Source organism: Castanea sativa, chromosome 1 (assembly GCF_040712315.1).
Source record: "Castanea sativa cultivar Marrone di Chiusa Pesio chromosome 1, ASM4071231v1".
Classification (NCBI taxonomy): domain Eukaryota; kingdom Viridiplantae; phylum Streptophyta; class Magnoliopsida; order Fagales; family Fagaceae; genus Castanea; species Castanea sativa.
This window is the reverse complement of record NC_134013.1, coordinates 19,508,764-19,533,068: the sequence shown is the minus strand read 5'-3', so window position 1 is coordinate 19,533,068 and position 24,305 is coordinate 19,508,764. Positions and strand designations below refer to the sequence as shown.

At 32.3% G+C, this 24,305-nt stretch overlaps 1 long non-coding RNA gene across 4 annotated transcripts in view; it reads left to right on the top strand.

Annotated features, from left to right (window-relative positions):
• The window catches only part of LOC142641309 (uncharacterized), a 34,130-nt gene extending 19,352 nt beyond the window's left edge, over positions 1-14,778 (top strand). Inside the window, exons 6-7 of one of the 4 annotated variants that reach the window (XR_012845378.1) lie at positions 14,088-14,167; positions 14,255-14,778. This is a non-coding gene — a long non-coding RNA (uncharacterized LOC142641309). The remainder of the gene's footprint in view (positions 1-14,087; positions 14,168-14,254) is intronic. The other 3 variants (XR_012845380.1, XR_012845375.1, XR_012845372.1) reach the window with 3 other exon arrangements.
• Positions 14,779-24,305: the final 9,527 nt, after the last annotated feature.

The window sequence follows — 24,305 nt, the reverse complement described above, 5'->3', positions numbered from 1 at the left end:
GTTGAAGTAAAATTTGGAGCCCTAGGTATTTATCATTTTTTCTATCATGAAATCATTTAATGAATGACTTTACTCCTATCAAATACAATTTGGTAATTCAAATTGATTCAGAAGCTTACGTTGCTGGCATCTCTGGCATGTTTTTATCTCATTTTTAATCATTTGTTTGTTTTTTTTTTTTAACATTTAACTCCTTATAAGTGAATATTCTCTTCCCCTTCACGGATTCATATAATTTTAGGTCTTAATTTGTTGCATTTCTCTTGTATACATTCCGTGTACTGAGGCTTCGCCCTTTCATTTTGATAAAATCATACATACATGTGTGTGAAGCCATTTGGTGCAAGAAGCCATTTGGTGCCTGTGTATGGTGTCAAAACTAGGGCAGGGCATTGATCTCAAATTTTCTTAATGGTTTGCATTTTAGGATTGAACTTTCGCTCCCACTATGTTTGAAAAATTCAGAAAATTTTTGTGAGCACAATGAGTTTCCTGAACTACCAATACTTGTTTTTCAGGGGCCATTATATAGTTTTTGCTTAATTCAAATGTGCCAATGGCTTTACATTGAATGGCATCCCAGTGCTTTGGATTGTAAGTCATTCCGTGGGTAAGGTTTAGGAAGAATAAGGGTTAGGATCAGTTATGATGCCTTCAACGTATCAAGAACAAGGAATTGAATAGTCTACTTTATTTAAGACAATTCTAGTGCTAATCCACATAAGGTCTAGTGCCAAGGCTGCTGCATTTTTGGTCTATGACAATCAATTATGGCTGCAACACTGCTTTGAATAATTGATTTATAATGATTTAAAATTCTAGATATTAAATTTAGTCATATGTGCTAATGGAGTAATTCTCTCTCTCTCTCTCTCTCTCATGTCCCAAGAATAAGTAACAAATAAACAAAGCCTAGGGAATAATAGCAAGTGGCAAATAACTGTTGAAGGTCAGAGTTATTATCCTAGAATACTTTAGGTTTCCATATTAACAAACCTTAGACAATGAATATTTTTGTTGCATATATCAATGGAGCTAGACACAAAAGAATGCGGGTAAGTCTAGGTTTTGATGATGATCCTAACAGGTGTACCTCATTCTTGTTCAGGGTACTTGGAAAGCACAAATCCTAGTTCAAGTACCGCAGCAAAAGCACAACAAATATTTGTTGAGTCTAAATCTTCTGTCTCACTTTTCCTGCTCCACTCTATACTCCACTAATAAAAACTTGCCACGTGTTCACCTAATTAATTAAATACTACTATTAATTAATAATGGTAGCATTAATAAGTCAATAATGATAGTATTTAATTAATTAGGTGAACACGTGGCAAGTTTTTATTGGTGGAGTATAGAGTGGAACAGAAAAAGTGGGACAGAAGATTTGAACTCATATTTGTGGGATCATGAAAGAAATTTAGTAAAATTACAATTTAGAAGTATTTTATAATTTCTAATTTAGTGATTTTTACTAGGAGTTTTTAAAAGTAACAAACTAAATTTCAAAAGAAATAAAAAAATATTTCAGATAATTTAAGTAGAACGACATTGTGTTAGTTTAATATAAATTAAGGGTTTTATTTGATACTTCTTGAAACTTTAGAGTTTAATTTTTTACTTTTAAACCTATAAGATTCAATTATAAGGTTTCAAATGTAATTTTTCCACATTAATTAAAATTTTTTTTTATTTATTTAAAAATCATAGCTATTGTTAGAGTGGCCCATATGCAAGTTATGAACCAGATCTCTATACAAGTGAGCAGTAGACTATATTTTCTCGGAAGAATATACGATTTTTCACATAGGTTTTTGGAGATAGGAGGGCTGAAAGTTTTGATGCTCAAGTGGGTAATGCATCTTAAGGCTGCGTTTGTTTCGGCAGTAAATAGTTTCCGGGTGTAAAATGATTTCAGCTGAAAACATTTTCGGGAAAAGAAAATATTTTTAGGTGTTTGGTAACATTTGAAAAAATACTTTGAAATTTTTTTTCAGGTGTTTGGTTGTCATCTTGAAAATATTATAGAAAATGCATTTTGTATTTGTTGCTCACATTTTCTCACATTTTCTTAGCTTCCAATCAATATATAAAAATCTTTTCTCAGATAAACACAGAACAATCAAAGCCAAAAAAAAAAAATCATCAACTTTGGGAGAGAAGAAGGAAGAGAGAGAGAGGAGAGATCGCGCGATCGACGGCGATGGAGGCTTCGATCGCGCGATCGTCGCGCGGCGGAGGCTTCGATCGCGCGATCGTCGCGCGGCGGAGGCTTCGATCGCGCGATCGACGGCGGCGGAGGCTTCGATCGCGCGATGGACGGCAAAGGCGAGATCGCGCGATGGACGGCGAAGGTCTCATCGCGCGGTGGAGGCTTCGATCTCTGCTTGATCGCGTGGTGGGGATCAATCTTTGCTTGATCGTGCGGCGTTGGATCGATCTTTGCTTGATCGGCGATGCGAGGCACGGCTCGGACGGCGAGATTGCGCGGCGTTTGGGCTGGCCGGAGCTTGGCTGGGCTGGCCGGAGTTTGGCTGAGGTGAGCTTGGAGATGAGTTTTGGACTGTGTGAGGAGTGTGCTGAGCTCTTTCTCTTCAGGTGTGATTTCCGGAAATCGTTTGAAGGTAAAATCAAAGTGGAAACGATTTTCCGTTAGAAAGGGCTGATTTTCCGGTCAAACTGGAAACGATTTTCTGTTGACCGAATTTTCCGTGGCTGCCAAACAGAAGGAAACGCGTAAAATGATTTCCTGAAACTGTTTTCAGTCCAAACAAACGCAGCCTTAAAAAAAAGGGAAAAAGAAGGTAAATGCATCCATTCAGGTAGGTTCTTTCAAAGGTCTGCTGGATTATTGAAAACTTATTCATTTATTTTTCAGTGGCTAAGTTGGGTTTTTCTTTTCCCAGAATATTGGATATATTGATTTTGTTTTCAAAAACAGAGGAATTTACGACAGTTTTTTGATCAATTTAGTATCTTCTCAAAAAATAGAAAAAGAAAAAAGAAAGTATGTCGGGACAAAGGAACATGGTGGGAAGCACACTTTATATTAGTAAAAGTAAAGGTAATAATTGTGCTATTTGTTTCCTCCGCTCCCAGTTCAACTTGAATTTCTCAACAACAAAAAAAAAAAGACTTGAATCTCACCAAGATTGACCTTAATTACTGGAAATTTTTATTTATAAAAAAAGTATAGTTTTAATTAATTAGCCTATAAATCGCACTATATATTTGTACTTCTTTTATTTTTATTTGACAGCCTTTTTATGATTTTTTACAGCAATGATTTGGCTATACTTATTTGATTTTCAATGAAATTAATTTTTATGGAAAATTAAATAATAAAATATGGTTATATATTCAAAAACAGAAAATATTAGTTAATTATTCCCATTAATATAGAAAATACAAATTTTCTAAGTTTTAAAATAATAGAAATTGTACCCTTTCAATAATAACAATATAAATTACTTAATTTTTGAGTTTTAGAGGGAACATGAATCTAAAAACAAAATTTTAAATTGATTTATACATTTACAAATTAAAATTAAGCAAAATATACGTGTTATTGTCTTTTGTTTAGAGTATTATTGAACTATCATATTCACTTTCATTATGTAGCGTGTAATGAGCAATTCTAGTAACTATAGGGTTACACCTGTATTAAAAAAAATTAATATTTTCATTTAAGCGCATTAGGAATTATTAGTAGCAATGTCTTATAAATTAATTAATTAATTTCATTAAAGTTCTTTTAGATATTTTTCATTATCAAATAAGCAAAAAGTTTCTTCTCAAAAACAAAAACAAAAACAAAAACAAAAACAAAAAAAGAAGAAGAAGAAGAAGCAAAAAGTACTTCTACAACCATAAATTATTTTACAACAATTTTATGAATTATTCATGTAGCAAATTCTTATTAGTTCTGCTTGGTGGTTTTTCATAATTATGATCTGGAAGTGGATCCAGGCTATTATAACATAACCAACAGGTGCTCAAGTGAGCTTAGAGATGTGTCATCTTGGAAAAGATCCTTTTATTTTCTTGCTCTAGTAGAAGTTCTACTAAGCTTAGAACCGCTTATAGCATGAAAATTAGCTTCCTCATGACCCAAAATTTTGGATCACATTCCCACTAACTATGTTCTTTGTTAAAACTAAGTCTATCATTTCTTAATAGCCACAAGAAAAAGGTTAAGACAATCATACGTTTTATGAATTGACTTTGGGAAGAAGTGTAATCTATGTAAGAGTCAAAACCGACATAGCATCTTGCATGTCTTATATATTTGCACATTGTTAGTTGGTTGTTGAAAGCTCGGATATGTGCCAAAACACAAGAGCTTGTTTAGACTCTCAATTAAAAGTTACGGCTAGATTGCTTTTTCTTTAACTTATCTAAGTGCGGAACAAGAGTAAATGAAGCGTAATAAACCTATAACAACTCTAGTGCATAAACATGAATATCAAACAATAAAAGTAAAGCACAAGAGTAAGGGAAGAAAGATGCAAATACAAGATAACATGCCGATGTGTTATCGAAGAGGAAACCGAAGAGCTTGGCGAAAAACCTCTCCGCTGCACTCCAAGCGGTAAATCCATCCACTAAATAATAAATTAGGATACACGAATAACAAGAGACCTTCCAAGTCTAATCTACCCAATGCGTCTACTCCAACAAGACTTCTCAGAACTGTGTCTTGTCTAGTTTTTCGGATCCCGCAATACACCTAATTGCATCCGCCAAGCCTCACCGGATTCTTTTGGCAAATCTCCAAAGCTTCCCAAGCTCCAAAACATTCTCTACACTTTGAATAGGTGTGGGTTGTATTTGGGTACAAATCTCCTCTCAAGGTATGACAATAGAAGAGGGAAGGAGAAGAGACTGCAATGATTTCTCACTAAGGATGGGTAGCTCTTTTTCTAAAAGATGGGTGTGTGTGTGTTGTAGAAAACCAATCTAGGGTTTTTCTATCTGAATGGCCTCACATACTTTTGTGAGTAATGAGAGTATATATAGTATGAGTGAAAGGTAAGAAAATCACACTTAAAAATCCTCCAGGCAGAATGTTTTGCGAGTAACTCGCGGGAAGACCTTAATCGCGAGACACTCGCGAAAACGATAGCCTGGCATAACCCTTCAGCTTCTAGCATGTGCTTCTCACGTAGCTCTTTCACTGGTAGGCTTCTCGCAAGCTTCTGGCGATCTTCTCGCGAGCTTCTAGCGATCTTCTCGCGAAATCCACTTGTTCATCCAATACATGCTCGATTCTTCACTAACTTAATACTAAACTCCATACAATAAAATCCCACAAAATACAAGGAACAAAATAAAGCAATTACAACACTTTTTATCATGGAATAAAGTCAACATAAAACATAGTTATAAATCACAACTTTACAGTTGTCTTTCACATTGAAATGGTGAAGAGAACTCCGTTGGAAGAGCTCAAGATGAAAACGTATTGCATTTCTTGACTTTTCCTTGAATGTTTTCCATCTTTTTTGTGCTTTACTTTAGGAAGTTGTCTTCTTAGTTTTTATATATAATGCTTCCTACCGTATGTAAAAGTTGAATCCAACAAGAGTAGTATCCAATAGCAAGAAATTCAATAAATGTAAGAGAAATAAGAAGCAAGAGTGTATGGCAAAGTGTGTAATGTTTTAAGTATCAATAAATTTCTTTTTTATTGAGAACTCTGTGTATTTTTTTTTTAATGTGGTGAGATTTATTACAACACATTTGATAGTTTCTTCTTGAACGTTAAATTATAGATTTGTGTAAGTTAGCAATGTCATTTGGTGTATGGGTCTTCAAAATTGAACATTTTTATCTATATTATTTATAAGATAATTTTTCTGTTTGGATTGAACTTTTATGTGGATCAGAAATACCTCTAAATTTTAGGTTTAAAAGAGAAAAAACTTGAGGACAACCCAGTAAAAATATATCTCTAACTCCACTTAAAATGCTTATAGAATACCATCACACACCATTGGTGTAGTGGTCACTCCACAAGTATAAGTACATGTGGGATATAGGGGGCAAGGGTTCAAGTCTCTAGGAAAAAGCTTCACACATATATACACTTAAATTAGACTAGAGTAGAATTTTTCTCATGTATAAAAAAATGCTTACAAAATAAGACATTTTTTTACTAATTCATATCTTCAAAACAATCCTATCCATATATATATTAGATAACTTTAGGTATGCCAAATACTTTACTTTCATTAAAAATGGAGCAAAAGTTTTAGTGGGTATTTCCTTCTTGTTTTCTTAAAAAAGAAATTAAAAATAGATCAGTAAACTTTCTTTTATAAATTGATTTTAAAGAATTTTCCTTGTAAATAAATTGTTTTGGTAATGAGCTAATTTCATTGAAAACGGAGCAAAATAATTAATGGGTATTTTTCGTTATTGTTTTTTAAAAAAGAAATCTGAATAATAAAACAATACACTGTTAAATGTATTTCTAGATATTTTATTAGAGAATTATCCTTGGAAATAACAGAGACTATCAAATGTTGTTTTCTAAGAACCTTTTGTTTTATTTTCAATTTAAGAAAATTAACAATTGAAAATATATGAGGTTGTTTGGTTGTCTCTTCGGGCCCCTTTCAAGAAGTATTCTTGTAGGACAAAACGAGAACTTATGAATTTGATGCTTTTAAGGTCTTTATCTTTTCCAAAACGAAAACAGAATATAATTTTAGGAACTATAATCAATATTCTCTAAATTAAGACGAGTGTTTCAAGAATAATTCACTAAATACAGTTTTGAAAGCATGTCTTCTAGCACACTTTTACACTATTCTCTGTTTTTGTAAATATAAAAAACCAAAAAGAAAAAAAAAACTGTTTCTAAATAATAAGAAGATATAGGCTAGATCATTTTTTTTTTTTTTGGCAAAGAAAGAAACTGTTTTATTTTCCTTTGGAATCTATAAAAATATCAGTGCAATTTGATTCAAACCACAGCGGAAGAATAGCATTGTCTTCTAGACCTTTTATCTACGAAGCCAGTAATATCCAATGGCAAAATCTGGTAGCTGGCTTGACCCAGAATATGGGATGTTCAGAGCTTTAGCACAAATCCATGCCCATACCTAACAAAGACCCACCTGAGATTTGTGCTCTCAGGGGAGATTGGAGAACCATATAGATCAGATCAGTTTTTGTTTTTGTTTTTTTTTTCCACTTTTTATTTATTTATTTAACTGAGAAGAACATTATTTTCCCTTGTTTCTTTGTATCGTGTGTATAACCATGGGTTCAGTCCCCATCAACCCCACTCCCAAAAATAAAATCATAATGAAAATGGAAACATAAAAAATTATAAAAGTATGAATGTTTTTATTTTGATTTTTTGAGAAGAAAGACTAATGTATTTTTAAAAAAATCACCACCGCACACCCTTAGTGTGATGGTCACTCCACAAGTATAAATGTTTGTGGTGTGTGGAGGGTAAGGACCGGAGTTTAAGTTTCCAGGAGGGAGCTTCACACATATATACACTTAGATTAGGCTAGAGTAGAATTCTATCTTGTAAAATTAAAAAATTAAAAAAAAAAACTAGTCACATTGGTTGAAGTTATAAAAGAGAGATGGGACGGAACATTCTCTATCTATGCAGATAAACTACTAACATGTCTTGCATCTTTAACAAGTTTATGTGCTACAGAATTACACAATCTATGAATGTGAGAAAAAATAATTGAATTAAAAGCCTCTGCAAGGAATTTAACATAGTAATGAGGTGACCAAACAAAGCATGAGATGCCTCCACTTCTATAAGCATTGATTACCACTTCTGAATCTGCCTCAAGAATTATGGAAGGAAAGCTGAGCTCCTGAGCAAAGAGTAGGCCATGGAAAGCTGCAAGTGCCTAGTTTGCTACCGATGGTGGAAGAGGAACCCTATCGGTCATAGAAGCTAGAACTGCTACGGTGAAGTCTTAGATAACAATCCTAATATCCGCTTGGCCAATATCCTTAAAACAACACCGTCGAATGTTTTTATTTGAAGACCTTACAAATTTTTATTTTTCATATTCTGGACGAGAGTGTTTTTTAAACCTACTTTGGAATTGAAAGCGTAATACCAAAATTTACTTATTATTTATATCTATATCTATACTATTATTTAAAGGGTTTTCACTTTTCAAGCTGGATTTCAAGCCGTGGACTTTAAATTTTGGATATCCCAAATCCGCTCCTTGCTCACTTATAGGTTTTCAATTAAGGGATAAATTTGTAAAATAAAATCCCACAATTTAAAGCCCCTTACTAAACCAAAGTTCTCATCAGTTTACAACCTCCTCATATCTTATCCTTTTTGAAATTTAAACAACTGTACTCTATTTTCTCTTCTTACTTCTTCTATGTTTTCTTTTATTTATTTTGAACAGAAAAATCTCTATAGGCATTCAATAAACTCAAAATCTCTATAGGCATTCAATGATTCTATATGTATATATTGAGTAAGTGTTCTTTACAATAATCAAGCTCTGCCTCTTATATACACATAGTAGAGGTGAGAAAAAATAAAATAGAAAAACTAACTAATAAATAGCTGCCTTATCCTCTAACTAACTCAACTATATAGAAAAACTACTTGTAGTCTAAGCTAATATTTACATGAACGACTTGTAGCATATGCTCACATACCAACTCTAACACTCCCCCTCAAGAGGAACTGTATATATTGCTTAAGTTCATCTTGGATAGGAAATACAAGAATTGTTTTTGGCTAAGTGACTTTGTGAACAAATCTGCTAGTTGATGTCTTGTGGGTACATGGAAGTTTTGATCACTCCATCTTGAATTATTTCTCTAATGGAGTGACAATCAATTTTGATATGCTTGGTCCTCTCATGAAATACAGGATTGACAGCAATGTAAGAGTAGCTTTGCTATCACAGTAAAGAAAAACAGGTTGTTTGTGTGTGTAACCAATGCTATTAAACAAGACAATCAACCAGACTATCTCACTGGTCATAGTAGCCATGGCCCTGTATTTTGACTCAGTAGAGGATCTTGAGACTACTTGTTGCTTCTTGCATTTCCAGGATATCAAGGACTCTCCTAAAAACACACATAAACCATAAATGGACCTTCTGGTATCCACACAAGCTGCCTAATCTGCAATAGAATAACTCTTCAGCTGCAACTTAGACTTTGTAGATAAGAAAGTACTTGTCCAGGAGGTTTCTTTAAATATTTCAGTATTTTGTAAGCTGCTTGAAGATGAGGTATTTTAGGAGCATTCATAAACTTACTCAACTTGTGGATAGAGTAGCTGATGTATGGTCTTGTCAATGTCAAATACAAAAGTTCCTTACCATTCTTCTATACAAAGCAAGATCTGGTACATCATCTCCATTTGTACTACTTATCTGACAAATTGATCCATGGGAACATTTGAAGGCTTGCAAGCCAGCAGACCTGTATCTAATAGCAACTCCAAAATGAACTTCCTTTGGCACAAAGATAGCCCTTTAGTAGTTCTTGCCACTTCTAGCCCAAAGAAGTACTTCAAAGTTCCAAGGTACTTGAGCTTAAATTTGTTGTTAGGAATTGTTTGAATGCATTCACAGCATCCACATCATTGTTGGCTATTAGAATATCATCAACATAGACTAAAAGAATGAGGATAAAACCCTTTTGAACTCTAGTAAACACTGAATAATCTGATTTTGACTAAACAAACCTATGATTAATGATTATGGATGAGATTTTCGCAAACCACTTCCTACTAGCTTGTTTAAGCCCATATAAAGACATTATAAGTTTGCATACCTCCCCCTTGCTACCAAATCCAGGAGGTGGAACCATGTAGACTTCCTCCTCTAAGTCACCATGGAGAAAGGCATTGTTAACATCCAATTGAGTGAGATGCCAACCTTGAATAACAGCTATTGCAAGTAGAGTTCTGATTGTAGTGAACTTCACAACAAATGAAAAGGTTTCATAGAAATCAATCCTCTCAGTTTGGGTATATCCTTTGGCCACTAATTTGGCTTTGTACATTTCAACAGTCCCATCTGGCTTGAGTTTTATCTTAAAAACCCATTTGCAGCCTATGGGAACTTTGCCAAGTGGGAGAGGTGTCATAACCCAATTATGATTAGCCTGTAAAGCATCAATCTCAGTTTGCATAGCATCTTGTCATCTAGGATCTAAAAGAGCCTGTGCATAGGTTTCAGGTTCTTTGTGAATGGTGAGAGCAATAGAAAAGGTTTTATGCTGAGTAGAGATTTTAGCATAAGAAAGACTAGAAGAAAGGGGATACAGAATGCCTAAACAAGAAGTAAAGGAGTCATCAGATGGAGAGAGTGAAGCTGGGGCCATTACTGGTGTAGTTACAAGGTTGCAATGATAGTCTCTTAGGTAAGTAGGAGGTTTATGTATCCAAGAAGAATGTCTAAGAGGAACAACAGTAGGAAGAGTAGGATCTAGTGATGATTGAAATTGTATAGGTTCAGTGGATTCAGTAACTAAATTTGGATTAGAGTTAGGATGAACAAGGTCAAGAAATTCATTAGGTGGCACTGATATATTAGACAAAGTAGAAGGAGTGAATTTTGCAGAAACAGATGAAGAAGGTGGTAACTAATTAGAAACATAAGATTGAGGAGGAAACATTGAGTGACTGATAGGGATGGAAGCAACAAATTTGGAAATCCAGGATTTGAAAGGAAAAATGGATTCCTTGAAAACATCTCTGGATAGAAAAAAAAGTTTTAGTGCTTAAATCATACAACTTATACCTTTTAGTGCCATGTGGATAACCAAAAAAGATGCAAGCTTTAGCTCTAGGATCAAATTTGGTTCTATTTCTAGTTAGGGTGGAAGCATAGCAAAGGCAACCAAAAACCTTAAGATGTGAGTGGGTAGGTGGATGACCTAGTAATTATTCATAAGATGTAATATCTTTGAGTGAAGGACTAGGAATCCTGTTAATGAGGTAAGTTGTAGTAAGAATGCAATCCCCCCAGTATTTCAGAGGAAGATTAGCTTGAAATCTTTATGCCCTAGCCACACTTAAAAGATGTTGATGTTTCCTCTCAACGAAAGAATTTTGTTGAGGAGTTTCAATATAAGACAATTGTTAGATTATGCCCTTAGAAGCATAAAAGGAATGTAGGGCAAATTCTAGTCCATTATTAGACCTGATTACTTTGATAATCGTATGAAATTGATTTACAACCAGATTGTAAAAAGACTAAAGTAAACTAGAGGCATCAGACTTGTGTGGCATTAAGAAGACCTAAGTGCATCTACTAAAATCACCCACAATTGACAAATAATACCTTGAACCATTTAGGAAAGGAGTGGAATAAGGTCCCCAAATGTCAACATGCACTAAATCAAAACAAGAATTAGAAGTGTGATTGGAAGATTCAAAAGGCAATCTCTTTTGTTAAGCAAGAGGACAAACATAACTATAACAACTTAAGGACTAGTCACATCTTTGTTATACCTCAAAAGGACTAGTCACAATTGAGGCTCCTTGCAGTTGTTAATAAAACCTAGTTCAACCTAGTAAATACCCGATGTGAGACTCATCACACACCCACATACATCACACAATCAATCAAATTGGGGCATCACAATAACAGTCAAAGGACTTATTATTATTGCAGGTAATGATTCCAGGTACAAGAGATTGTAACAAAAACATTCTTTGAAAAGATGAATGACCTAACCTGCTATGCCAAAGACTAGTTTTATCCATAACAGATGTTGTATTGCAAGAAGTAACAAAGTTTACAAAACTAAGAGAAGAGAGCTTGGAAAGTATATCAGAAATAGGTCTAGGCAGATTTGTAGATATAAGCTGCAGTGTGTAAAGGTCTCCTTGCTTTTTACCCAACCTAATCATCCTCCAAGGCTGTAAGTCTTGGATAAAACAATAATGTGAAATAAAGATACAGCAGCAAGAAGAAGATTGAGTCAGTTTGCTTATAGACACAAGATTGAAAGAAAAGGAAGGAATGCAAAGTACATTCTCTAATGTCAAGGTGGATGTTAATTTGACTGTGCCTATATGAGTGACCTTAGCCATATCTCCATTAGGAAGTTTGACAAAAATTAGTACAATTGAAGTGATGGAAGTGAAAAAGTGAAGTGAATGCACCATATGATCACTAGCACCACTATTAAGAACCCAATCAATGGAACAAAGGTGTGAAGTATCAATTTGTGAAGAAAATATAGAATATTGCAAAGAATGATAAGGCAATCTTGGAAATTTGATTGAGGACCTGATACCTAACATCTCATGCCCTTGGAAATCCATAAAAGGTTGAGTGATGATAGTAGCAACCCAATGTGCATTAGCAGTAGGATCTTGTGGTGTTTGAGTACCAAAATGGTTCTAAGAATTGAGCAAGTCAAGAAGTTATTGATATTCTGCTCAAGTGAGACTAACACCTTCTCAATTCTAGTGTTAGTAGCAACAACATTGTTGGCATAAGGAAGACTCACACCTTGTTGGCCTTTGTTCTTGAACTTATAGCCAGGTGAATAGCCATGCAACTTATAACATTTTTCAACCACATGTCCCAAAATCTCACAATGAGTGCATTGGGGTCTAGCAGACTTACCCTTATTGATCCCTTTGCCAGAGGATCCATTATTCTTGATAGCCAAAGCTGAAGACTCAGAGTTAAACTTCTTTCCAACCTTCCTTTGCTTCTCATCTTGGAGCGGAAGAGAGAAAACATTGCTTAATGAAGGAATGGGATCCATGAGTAGAATCTAGCCTCTTACTGCTGCATAAGTATCATTGAGACCCATCAGGAAAAACATTGTGCAATTTTCTACCTGATGGCTACAAGAACAGGTCCTATAGTTTGAAAGTTCATCCCACAGTCCCTTAAACTTGGTGTAATAAGCATTGATGATTAGTTTATCTTGTGTAAGAGAGTAGATTTCCTTTCTTAACTCAAAAATGCGAGGACCATTACCCTGTGAGTACCTATACTGCAAGTCAAGCCAAACCTCCGTTGCTGTTTTGAAATATACCACACTGGGTTGCAAATCTTTAGAGATAGAATTGAACAATCAAGCCAAAACTATACTATTAAATTTGCATCAAGTTGCATAACTTGGATGGTCAACTGATTGAGGCTTTGGTATAGAACCACCAATAAAACCTATTTTGGTCTTAGCATCTAAAGAAATGAGAACTACTCTACTCCAAGTATTCCAATTCTCCTCTGTGAGGTGTTGAACGACAAGTGACATGCCAGGGTTATCACTACTAGATAAGAAATGGGGACTAGAGGCATTTTCCCATGGTTGTATAGTTGGAACAGAAGCACTATCAACCATGCTCGATGCAATTGAGATCAAGATTCACAATCCCAAACCACAAATCAATAGAGGAGCAAACAAGAATTGATTTTTCACAAACCAAGATTCTTAATCACAAAGAATCAACCCATAAACTCCAAGAATCAATTCAAGATCTTGATGAATGAGAAAACAATAACAGAATCCACAAATGAGTAATTCGAAACCCTAAATCAAGAATTTCAATTTGCTATTATATGCAGAAAGAAATCAAGATTTAGAATGAAGAACTTAGCGTAGGAATCAAGAGAAATGTAAACAAGAAAATTTCTACTTGATTTGAAAGAAAGCACTAAGAAAATGAAAACTGAGTGAAATTGAACTAAGAAGTTCAGAGAATTCCAAATTGAAGACTCTCTGAATTAGTTCGGCTTTGATACCATGTTGGAATTCATCCACATACACACAGCTTCAACAATGGAGGAAGTGAAGATGAGAGAGAGAGAGAGAGAGAGAGAGAGAGAGAGAGAGAGTATGTGAATGATTCTATATGTATATATTGAGTAAGTGTTCTTTACAATAATCAAGCTTTGCCTCTTATATACACAGAGTAGAGGTGGGAAAAAATAAAACAAAAAAACTAACTAATAGACAGCTGTCCTTATCCTCTAACTAACTCAACTATACAGAAAACCTACTTGTAGTCTAAGCTAATATTTACATGAACGACTTGTAGCATATGCTCACATACCAACTCTAACAATTTCTTTTTGTTGGTGGTGTTGCAGTTGACGTGGATGCAACAATGTTGGCTTGCATTGCATTCTTTTGAATTCAAGGAGATTCTGAAATCTGATAAGAACACCGGGTATAATTCATATTTTCTTTCTCTACTTCCCTCTCTTGATCAATTCTTTTATGTTGGCATTTGACTTCATCTACTTGAATATGACAGATCACCGAGGAATTTCTTGACCATCCCAGGCATAAAATTTGCCGTTGTCATGGTTTTTTGCATTGTTGATAATGCATAAGCTTTTCTAAACTAAGAGCCCTTTGGTGAATACCTTGCCTTTTGGAACGTTTCTTTGAAACAACCTACAAAGATCAGTGTCCATTGAGCCCTGTTGCAAAAAAATGCATATAATTGGTGAAAAAGGATTCCGTCCAATTGAGTCCTACTTACAGTTTTTTCCCTTTGCAAGTAGTAGATAAAAATATTAGCTGCAGCAGTTAAGGGTGTATAGGACACAACAATGGTTGCTGCTATGGCTATTATTCAAAGCCATATCCAGTAAATCAGTAAGAGTTGGGTTTGCTATTGAATGAAATTTGTTCTTAAAAAAAAAAACTATATATCTATTTCCTTTCAATGTGTAGAGTCTCTGATTAATAGACTTGTTATTGTTATTGTGTAGGCCTTTGATTTTTCTTTTCATAAATATTTATAATATCAGAAGTGTTGAAGGGCTTGCACAAGGGAACTTCTTCAATAGCTTATTGATGAATTGAAGGCTATCTATCATACGATTTCAATGTTTCTTTGTTTCTTTTTATGTTGATTGTAAAGAGTGCAAGCAATTGAAAGTATATTTCACAATTTTCTATATAAAATTGATGAAGTTTTTAGTAAAAAAAAAAAAAAGAAGAATGGAAATGACTTAAAGGGGTTAAAAAAGACAGTTAAGGAAAGCAAAAAAACTAGCCAAATTCAGGATTGATGCGTTTTTAATTATAGAAATTAGTGTGTAACTCTATGCATATGCACAGATATAAATAAAAACAATCACAATTATATGGTTTAAATTATACATGGTATTGGCTTACACTTTTTAAAACTATACATTTCTAAAATATGAAATTGTTTCTCATTATATATATATATATATATATATATATATATATATATATATAGTTTAAATTTAATCAGTTTTAGACTCTTCAGTTTATGCACCCAATAATTTACTTGCCACAAAAATTAAAAAATTATATGGACACATGGCAGAAAATTAGACTCCAATTCAAATCCAATTTAAAATCTAATTAGATTTGAAGTCTTCGATTTTTACATTCATTAATTCACTTGGCGTAAAATTAAAAATAAAATGGGACACATGGTGCAATATTGAAATTCCAGTTATAATCTAATTGGATTTTCTCTAAATTTTGCATATATATATATATATATATATATACACATACACATACTAGGAGTGTGATGAGATCTATGGATTCGTGGGGGTGTTAATTTTTTTGTGCTATATCTCATTACAACCCTAGGCATTTCTATGATTGGAAAACGCCTCAACTCCAAATTTGGATGAAATGAAATTATTCTCATTAAAAGGGAAAAAAAAAAGTCTTTGAGCCAAATTTCTACATCGATCCATCAACTTAATAATAGTTTCCATGAATATTTTCACATGCAATATGTATTTTCACTTTATGTAAATTTTTAAGATTTATTTTGATGGTTTAAATAAATCTAATTTATACTAGCATCTAAAGGCTCTTTCTTATTTGGGTTTATGTTAAAATGTTTCATTTACCTAAATTTGAGGCGTCTGAATTTGTCCAGTGGTGTTACTCATTTGCCAACTACTGATATAGTTAGGAGTGATATGATGAAGCTAGCACAAAAAAATGAACACATTCAAGCACAAACATTGAAATAATATTTAAGCATGTATATATGCCATAGATGAACATCAAAATAATATTTAATTTATCTACTCGTATTTGGACGTGTATTTGGGTGTGATGAGATGCTTAACATACCCACAAACACATAAATCTCATTACAATCCTAGTTTTTTCAATGATTGGGAGACCCATCAACCTTGAATCAGTGAACTTGTTTTGTATAAATGCGTATACCTCAAATTGGAATGAATGAAAAATTATGACACTAAATCATAAAAAAGAGCCTCGAAGCACGCACAATGATGCCAGTATTACTAATTATAAATAAAAACAATAAATTTTCTTTACTTTTATATATAATTGAAAATTTGGATTTTAAAGTTTCAAAATTTTTATCTTTTCTCATTTACTAATTGATAATAAATAATTAAATAATACCTAATAATTATTGACTTTGAGCAATTTGAGGCCGTTTGGATCCAAGTTTCTGCGTCCACGTCTGCGTTTTGCTTCTTTTTTTTTTTTTTTTTAACCCAGCTGCAAGGTTTGACTTTTCAGCCATGAACAGTGCACAAATGCACTGTTCATAGGTCTCACAAATTTTACTTTTCAGCAACTTTTTCATTAAAAATGGGTCACACGGTACTATTCACACATTTAAAAATTATTTTGCTACAGTATTTTCAGTTTTCAGTTTTTAGTTTCAGCAAAATAAGTTCTATCCAAACGGACTCTTGTGTTGGTATATATAGCTTAGTTAGTTAAAAGATAGTGTATGGAATTGTATTATGTTAAATTTATCCCTTCTTAACTACTCCCTCCGTCCCATTTAGTTTGTCATGTTTGAAAAGTCAAACTTTTTAAGAAAACATCATTTATTGTCTTGTCTAACTTTTAAAAATGTATTAGTTTCCAAAACTACCCTTAAATAAATTTGTTGATTTTCTTTTCAAATGGAGTAGTTTTGAAAATTAAATAGGGGTATAATAGGAACATTAGTAAATTAATGACTTTTATTATTAGAAACAGGACAATATTTTGGGACATCTCAAAATAGAATAGAGGACAAATTAAGTGGGACAGATGGAGTAATATTTAACACATATCATCCTTATTTAGGATTTCTTACCTTTTTGTAATTTTATAATTCTCAATTCAATTCACAAATCTTATATTAATCCTACGTGGGAGTCTAATTTATCAATAATGGATATTATACTTACATTCCGTTTCATTTTCAATAGGGTCCAATTAATGAATGTCCTTAGAGTATTTATTATAGCATTTTTACGAGAAAAATAAAAGGTTGTCAAAAAATTTAATTATTTTTTTCTTTTTCCAAATAAAAACTTTATTTTCTTTTTCCAAATAAAAACTTTATTTTCCCTTTTCAGTAAAGAAAGAAAAATAACAAGTTCATCATTGTCTTCAATTATGCACTTGCTTTGTCTTACTTTAACAATAATTTTTGTTGGGTTTCAATTGACCTTGGTTCTATTACCAAAGTTAATTAATTAAGTTAATTGTGCAATGCTTCAATTGATTAAGTGACAAACACAACCACATCACCAATTCTAAATGCAATGAAATAAATTTTAACACATGCGATATGGTCACAATGGGAAAAAATTTGACGAGAAAAAACCCTCACGGGTGGTTTGAATTTCACCATCAAATTGAAGAATCCACTATGTAAAATTGAGGTTACAAGTACAATGAATATACTCGATCCCAAAGTATCTACCTACAGTAGAACGTAGAATGTATTGAAGTTATTCGAGTGCAAATCCAACCCGAATAGACTACTCTTCCATGTGTATATCTTTGATGCACAGACACTCAATCCGTGACTTATTTCACACAATCACTCTTTGATTGTTGAAGGTAGGGGGTGCAAAAATCTTGATAGGAACTCTATGAACTTTGTAACTCTAGAAACTCAGCTTTGTGAAAAACTTGAGATCAACAAGGTTGCAACCGGCAAACTCCCATAAAAACCAATAAAAGCTTGTTAACTTAACTATTATAAAAAATATTGTGATTTTTTTTTGTATGCAACATTGTTCTTCTAAAAAGGACGTAACTTTAGTCAAGTTACACCAAATGTGTATATATATATACACACACACATACATATAAGTATGTCTAAATGCAGATCAAATGTTACACTTAATATAAATTTTTGTTAATGCTACACTAATATCATGCAGGTGTGTTGCATGGCTTAATCAAGAATAATAGGTGAATTATAAAAAAAATATTTTTAATAATTTTAATTAAAACTTAAATGATAAAATAGATAGTAAGTATAAAATAAAATAAAAAATTTACTTAAAGTTACAAGAATACATCATGTAAGTCAATTTATTTTTATAAATAATAAAATGATAATGTATTATAATTTAAAAATAAATAAAGAAAATCATTTTAAATATCTTGAAACTTTTTGATAATTGAATTCTAATTGGAGTGGTGTGTTTTATTTATTTTCTTATATATAAAAAAACGTTGGCAATAGATTTCATTTAAAGTAAATTATGTTAATATTAATGTATCTCTAATAAGTCACACGAAAAAATTATGGTATCTACTTATAATACTTACATTATGTTAAATAGTGCGAGCACAATTTGCACGATCTAATTTTTGTTAAAATAAAAAATTAAGGTTGATTGTCAGAATTATATAAAATAAATAAAGAAGAGTCTTTTAAATATTTTGAAATTCTTGGTTACAATTTTAGTCGAAGTAATCTTTTTAAATTTTTTTTTTTTTTTTTTTTGAAAGTTAGCAATAGATTTTCACTTTAAGTAATGACGTTAATTATTTTTAGGTACTTATAGTGGGTCATACAACAAAAGGAGAAATATAAGAAAAATTAATTTAAAAAAGAAAAGAAAATGAAGGAGAGGGAAATCATTTCAAGAAATCACAGCGTGTAAACATAACTTTTATGTTATAGTATTTCAGACTATGATATGATATGAGTAGCACATGAACTTATATAATATATAATTTTATATATTTTATATAAAATTATATAATTAATATATAAAATGATTAGGGCAATCATTTCCACACAAAAAAAGTTATGAGCTTATATAATATATAATTTTATTTTGAATATTTTTTTGACAATGATTAAATAACTATTATTATATAATTTCACAATTCTTATATAATATTTCAGAGGTCCGATAGTTTCACATGATATGATTTTGGTGTTTAGATATATTTTAGTCACAACTAATATGAAATTTTGTTACTTTTTGTAATTGAGATTTATTGAGGTCGTGAATTGTAACAATTTTGAAATTTATTTGTTTTTTCTTTTTTTAATCTAGGGTACAATTTAGAACCACCATAAATTATAGGGGCATGTAATCAATATCAATATATATATATATATATATAAGCAGAGACCTCATGTATGAGAGCTTGAGGTTCTGTCAAGTGGCCATTGTATGACTTTTTTTCATTAGGACTTCCATCTCATCTAAATTTAGCATTTATATCAAACTATTAAGTAATGACATATACATTTATTTGGATGCATTAATAAAATTTAAAAAAATTTATACATTTATTATTTGAAATGCTTTAGATAGATACCAATGGATCTAAAAAGTCATGGAAAATATAGGAATTAAGAAAACTTTTCAATTTTATGCACAAGACTAACTTCAATACAGAATTGCAAGAGCCAGATTCAATGAATATTGACTAATATGATTATTTGTCTCCACACTTGTCAAATATAAATCCAAATTTCCTTTGGACTTAAAAATCAAACTAACATAATTTCTCTCACAATATCCTTTGTTCCTTTTCTGAGAGGTATGTTAACTTCCAAAATATTATGTTTGTCTTTAATATTTTGTTTAGATTTTATGTATTTGTTTTTACTGATATAGCTTCTTCTTTTTTACTGAACTGATGTAGCTTCATAATATGGTTAGGATGGTTTTTCCATATTATGTGCTAATTTAGATTTTGAGTTTTCTGTATGATGCATATACTTAGTAAGGATTTGTAGTATATTTGGTGTTTTGGCTGTTTTTAGTTCAATTAAAATTTGGAGGTTAAACTATGATATTATTGCATCATTATGGCATTATTGTTTCTGTTGTTGTATTCTAGCAATTTTTATAGCTAATTGATTAAGATATGATTCTTTCAATTTTCACCCTCTTATAATTAAGGTCTTAGAAAATCAAACTTTTGTTTAATTAAAATATTAATGGGCCTTAATTTTATCTCATTTCAATTCCGAAACTAAAGAAAAGGTACTTTCATTGACATAAAAATTATAGGGGTTGATATAGTGGAGATAGTGGAGTTGCTTGCTGCAAAGAGAAAGGATCCATTTGGCATAACTACGACATCTAGGACCCAACTTTTATTTTATAGTTTATGATGTGATTTAGAAATTTTCAATTGTTGACTACAAATAAATTTACTTTTTATAATGATACAAAAATTAGATGTTAATTGAATGTTATTTACTATCCGATTTATAAATTTGTGATATATATATATATACCATTCACACATTATATATATATACAAAAATTAGATGTTAATAGAACATTAATGAATAAAAAACTCATTCACACATTAAAAATAAATAAATAAATAAATAGAAGAGGAATATACTTAATCAAGCTTCTCAAAAAAATAAAAAAGTTCAAACCTTATTAAAAAGTAAAAACTAAGCTATATATATATATATATATATATATATATATATATATATATATATATATAATCACTCATGATAAATTAAACCCTAACCATAAATTCTTTTAGCCTTACATTAAGGTTAACTAGGGTTAAGTTAAGGTCCTAAGTGGTGTGGGCACCACATAAGCAATTCAAAAAATTGTGAAAACCTAAAGAAGTAATGAGATTTAAGAGAGTAAGTCTTTAATCAGGTTACTTTGTTTTTTGATGAATAACTTTTTTAGTGCAATCTAAGCTTTATTTTAGTCTTTAAACTGTTCAATTTATAAAACTGTTGATCAAAGCCTGGAGTTCAAAGATATAAATGAATCTGAATTCTTAGGAAAAAAATCTAACAAAAGTATGCAAAACAAAAACAAACTCTAACCAAAATACAAAAATCGACAAAACATAACCCAAAACATTGTAAAAATTAATGGAAAATTAGGATAGCTGCTAGCCGAATCTTTCACTTTGAATCAATAACTCTTATTGCAAAAGACCCAATGGCTTTATCTGGCACAAAAATATGGTATTTTGCGATTGGAAAAAAAAGAGATAGAAGAAAAAAGGAAATTAAAATTCAGAAATTAATTAAAAAGATGGAATTTAAACAATAGTGAATGATATAGAAAGAATAAAGCATACACAATGTAAGAGCAGAAATTAAGAATGAAACATTTGTTGTTGGAGGGAGGAATAGTACAAAGGTGGGAGGAGGTGGAAGTGTTTTCAATTGGATGGGTTATAAGTCATTAAAATGAAAAATGGAAACGGGTTAGGCAATGTCACGCAATATTTGTTTTAAACACTGCAATTGCGTACGAATTCTTACGTTACTTGACCTTGAACGGAGACATTTGATATGCCACACAACATAACGGAAGGGAATTGAGAAATTGGCTTCTATAATTATATATAGTAATAGATATCAGATAGTTTTTTTTTTTTTTTTTTTACTGTGCTTCATCTCATGATTACAATAATCAAACAAAATTGTTGATTGCAATTTGCATTATAGTTCAACTATCCTGATCAGAAGGGTTTTTATGGGGCAGGTGTGTAGGGCGGGAGAGGCAAAACTAGAGAAGCTTAACTTCTTCACAATTGACGAGTCAAAACTAGAGAAGGTAATCTAAATAACCCTTCTTATGTATATTGAAAATGGTATACTACCTATTCAGAAAAGTTAAAAATAAAGAGCTTAGCAACTTGCAAGAAACGTCCATTTCATGACAATTGACAAGTCTAGCAGTACAAAAGTAGAATTGATACGGTAAGATAGAAAATCAAGATCGCCCAACTTCTACAAAATATATTTATGATTGGCTGGGATAGCACACAAAAGACCTAACGAAAAAATTGCATAAAATACCCAGAATTTATGTCATATTTCGTATTAGGTACCAAATTTTTTATTTTATCAATAAAAGTTCCTAATTTGTGAAATCATTATAATTTAAAGCCTTTAATATTATTCATCTCCATTGTTTAATTCCGTTTTTTTTAGCAGAACAAAGAACTCTACATTTCAACGATTTTTTATCATTATTTATTTATTTTATATATAAAAAAATTAATTTGACAACTATCAAATAGAGAAGGTAGAGAAAGTTTGGTTTCAATTGAGAAAGTGATTTCTAGAAAATCAAAACTAGTTACCTACGTAAAACTCACAATTTTATCAATAATTTCCATTTAATATTTGCTTTGTTACTATTCAGAATAACAAAGATGGACAGGAGTTTCAAATTGAAAGAGTCATATATTTTTGAACTTTAATGGATGAAATTAAGTACTTAATGACCCATTTTAAAACAAGGAGTAACCTCTACATCTTTTTATATAATTTCACCCAAAACTTATTTGGCAACTAAGGCTGCGTTTGGTTGGACGGTAAATCAATTCCAGAAAATATTTTCCGCATTTACATATGTTTGGTTCAACGGAAAATTTGGTCAAACTGAAAATCATTTCCACGTTGACCGGAAAATAACCCTCCCCGGCTGGAAATCAATTTCCGTTTCTATTTTACCTTCAAATACAATTTTCCAGACTGAAAATAGAAAAGGAGAGAGAGAGAGAGAGAGAGAGAGAGAGAGAGAGAGAGCAATGGCAGTCACACCAGTGAGATCGCGCCCGCGAGCTAGCGCCCGCGAGATCGCGCCGTCAAGCTAGCGCCTGCGAGATCGCGCAGTCAAGCTAGCGCCCTCGAGAGTGCGCCGGCAAGCTCGCGCGAACGAGATCGAGGCGCGAGATCGCGCCGTCGACTGCGCGCCCGCGAGATCGTGCCATCAAGCTCGCTCAAACGAGATCGAGGCGCGAGATCGCTCCGTCGACTGCGCACCGGCGAGATCGAGGCGCCATAGAACTCGCGCCGTGAAATCGCACCGACCACCGTGAGATTGCGCCGTGAGATTGCGCCGTGAGATCGGACCGGATTTGCGATGTGAGATCGCGCTGTGAGATCTCTTTCTCCTCCCTCTCTCAGTCTTGACCGAACGATTTATGTGGGAATGGTGTTTTTTTTTTTTTTTGTTTAACAGTTGATGTATTGCTTTGTTTGGAAGCTAGGAAAATGACTGAGAAAATGTGAAAAATTAATAAAAAATTTACATTTTCAGAATGTTACCAAACACTTGAAATTATTTTCTAATATAATTTTTAAAATGCAACCAAACACTCGAAAATATTTTCCTTTCCTGAAAATATTTTCACTTGAAATTATTTTACACCCGGAAATTAATTTACACCGAAACAAACGCAGCCTAACATGCAATTGAGCCCCTAAGGGTGTGTTTGTTTGGAGGTAAAATAGAATAAATGGAAAATTTTGGAGAGAAAATGGGAAAGAAAATTTTTTTATAATGTGTTTGGTTGGGTGAGGAGAAAGGAAAATAAATGGTGGGACTCGTGTTTTCTTCTCAAACCCACCAAAAAGTTTTCTCAACAAAATGGAGAGAAAACTAAAGAGAGAAATTGGGCATCATTTTTGGACAAAATTGCCCTCTTCTTCACACTTTTTTTTTCCTCTGGACGTTGCTTCTTCTACTCTTTTTTTTTTACTGGATAAGCTTGTCCAATGCTCGTATTCTTTTCTTTTCTTTTCTTTTTTTCTTTTGTGTTTTCTTCTACTTTTTTTTTTTTTTTTTTACTGGGCAAGCTTGTCCGGTGCTCATATTCTTTTCTTTTTTTTTCTTTCTTTTTTTTGCTTTGTTTTGTGTTTTTTTTGTTTAAATGTGTTTTTTTTTTTGTTGGACATAATTTTTTAACAAGGGTATATATGTAAATTTAGACAAACTCACTTTTTTCATCTCTCCTCTTTTCCACTCCCAACCAAACAAAAAGAAGGCAAATTAAAATCTTTTTTATCCTCCCACTTTTCCGTCCTCCCACTATTTTTTATCCTCACTTTTCCACCCCTCCAACTAAACAGACCCTAATTAACTCAACCCAACAGCACTATTGAAACATAGCAGCAGTTCTTGCAATTATAAAAGAGCTTATTAACACTATTGATCCTTGTTCTTTTTCTTGTGTGTATAGGGAGGGTTATTCTCCTACCCATCTTTTAGCCCAATGGGCAGCTTTATTCAATTTAACAGGCTTTATTCCATTGAACAGGCCGGTTCCCCTCTCTG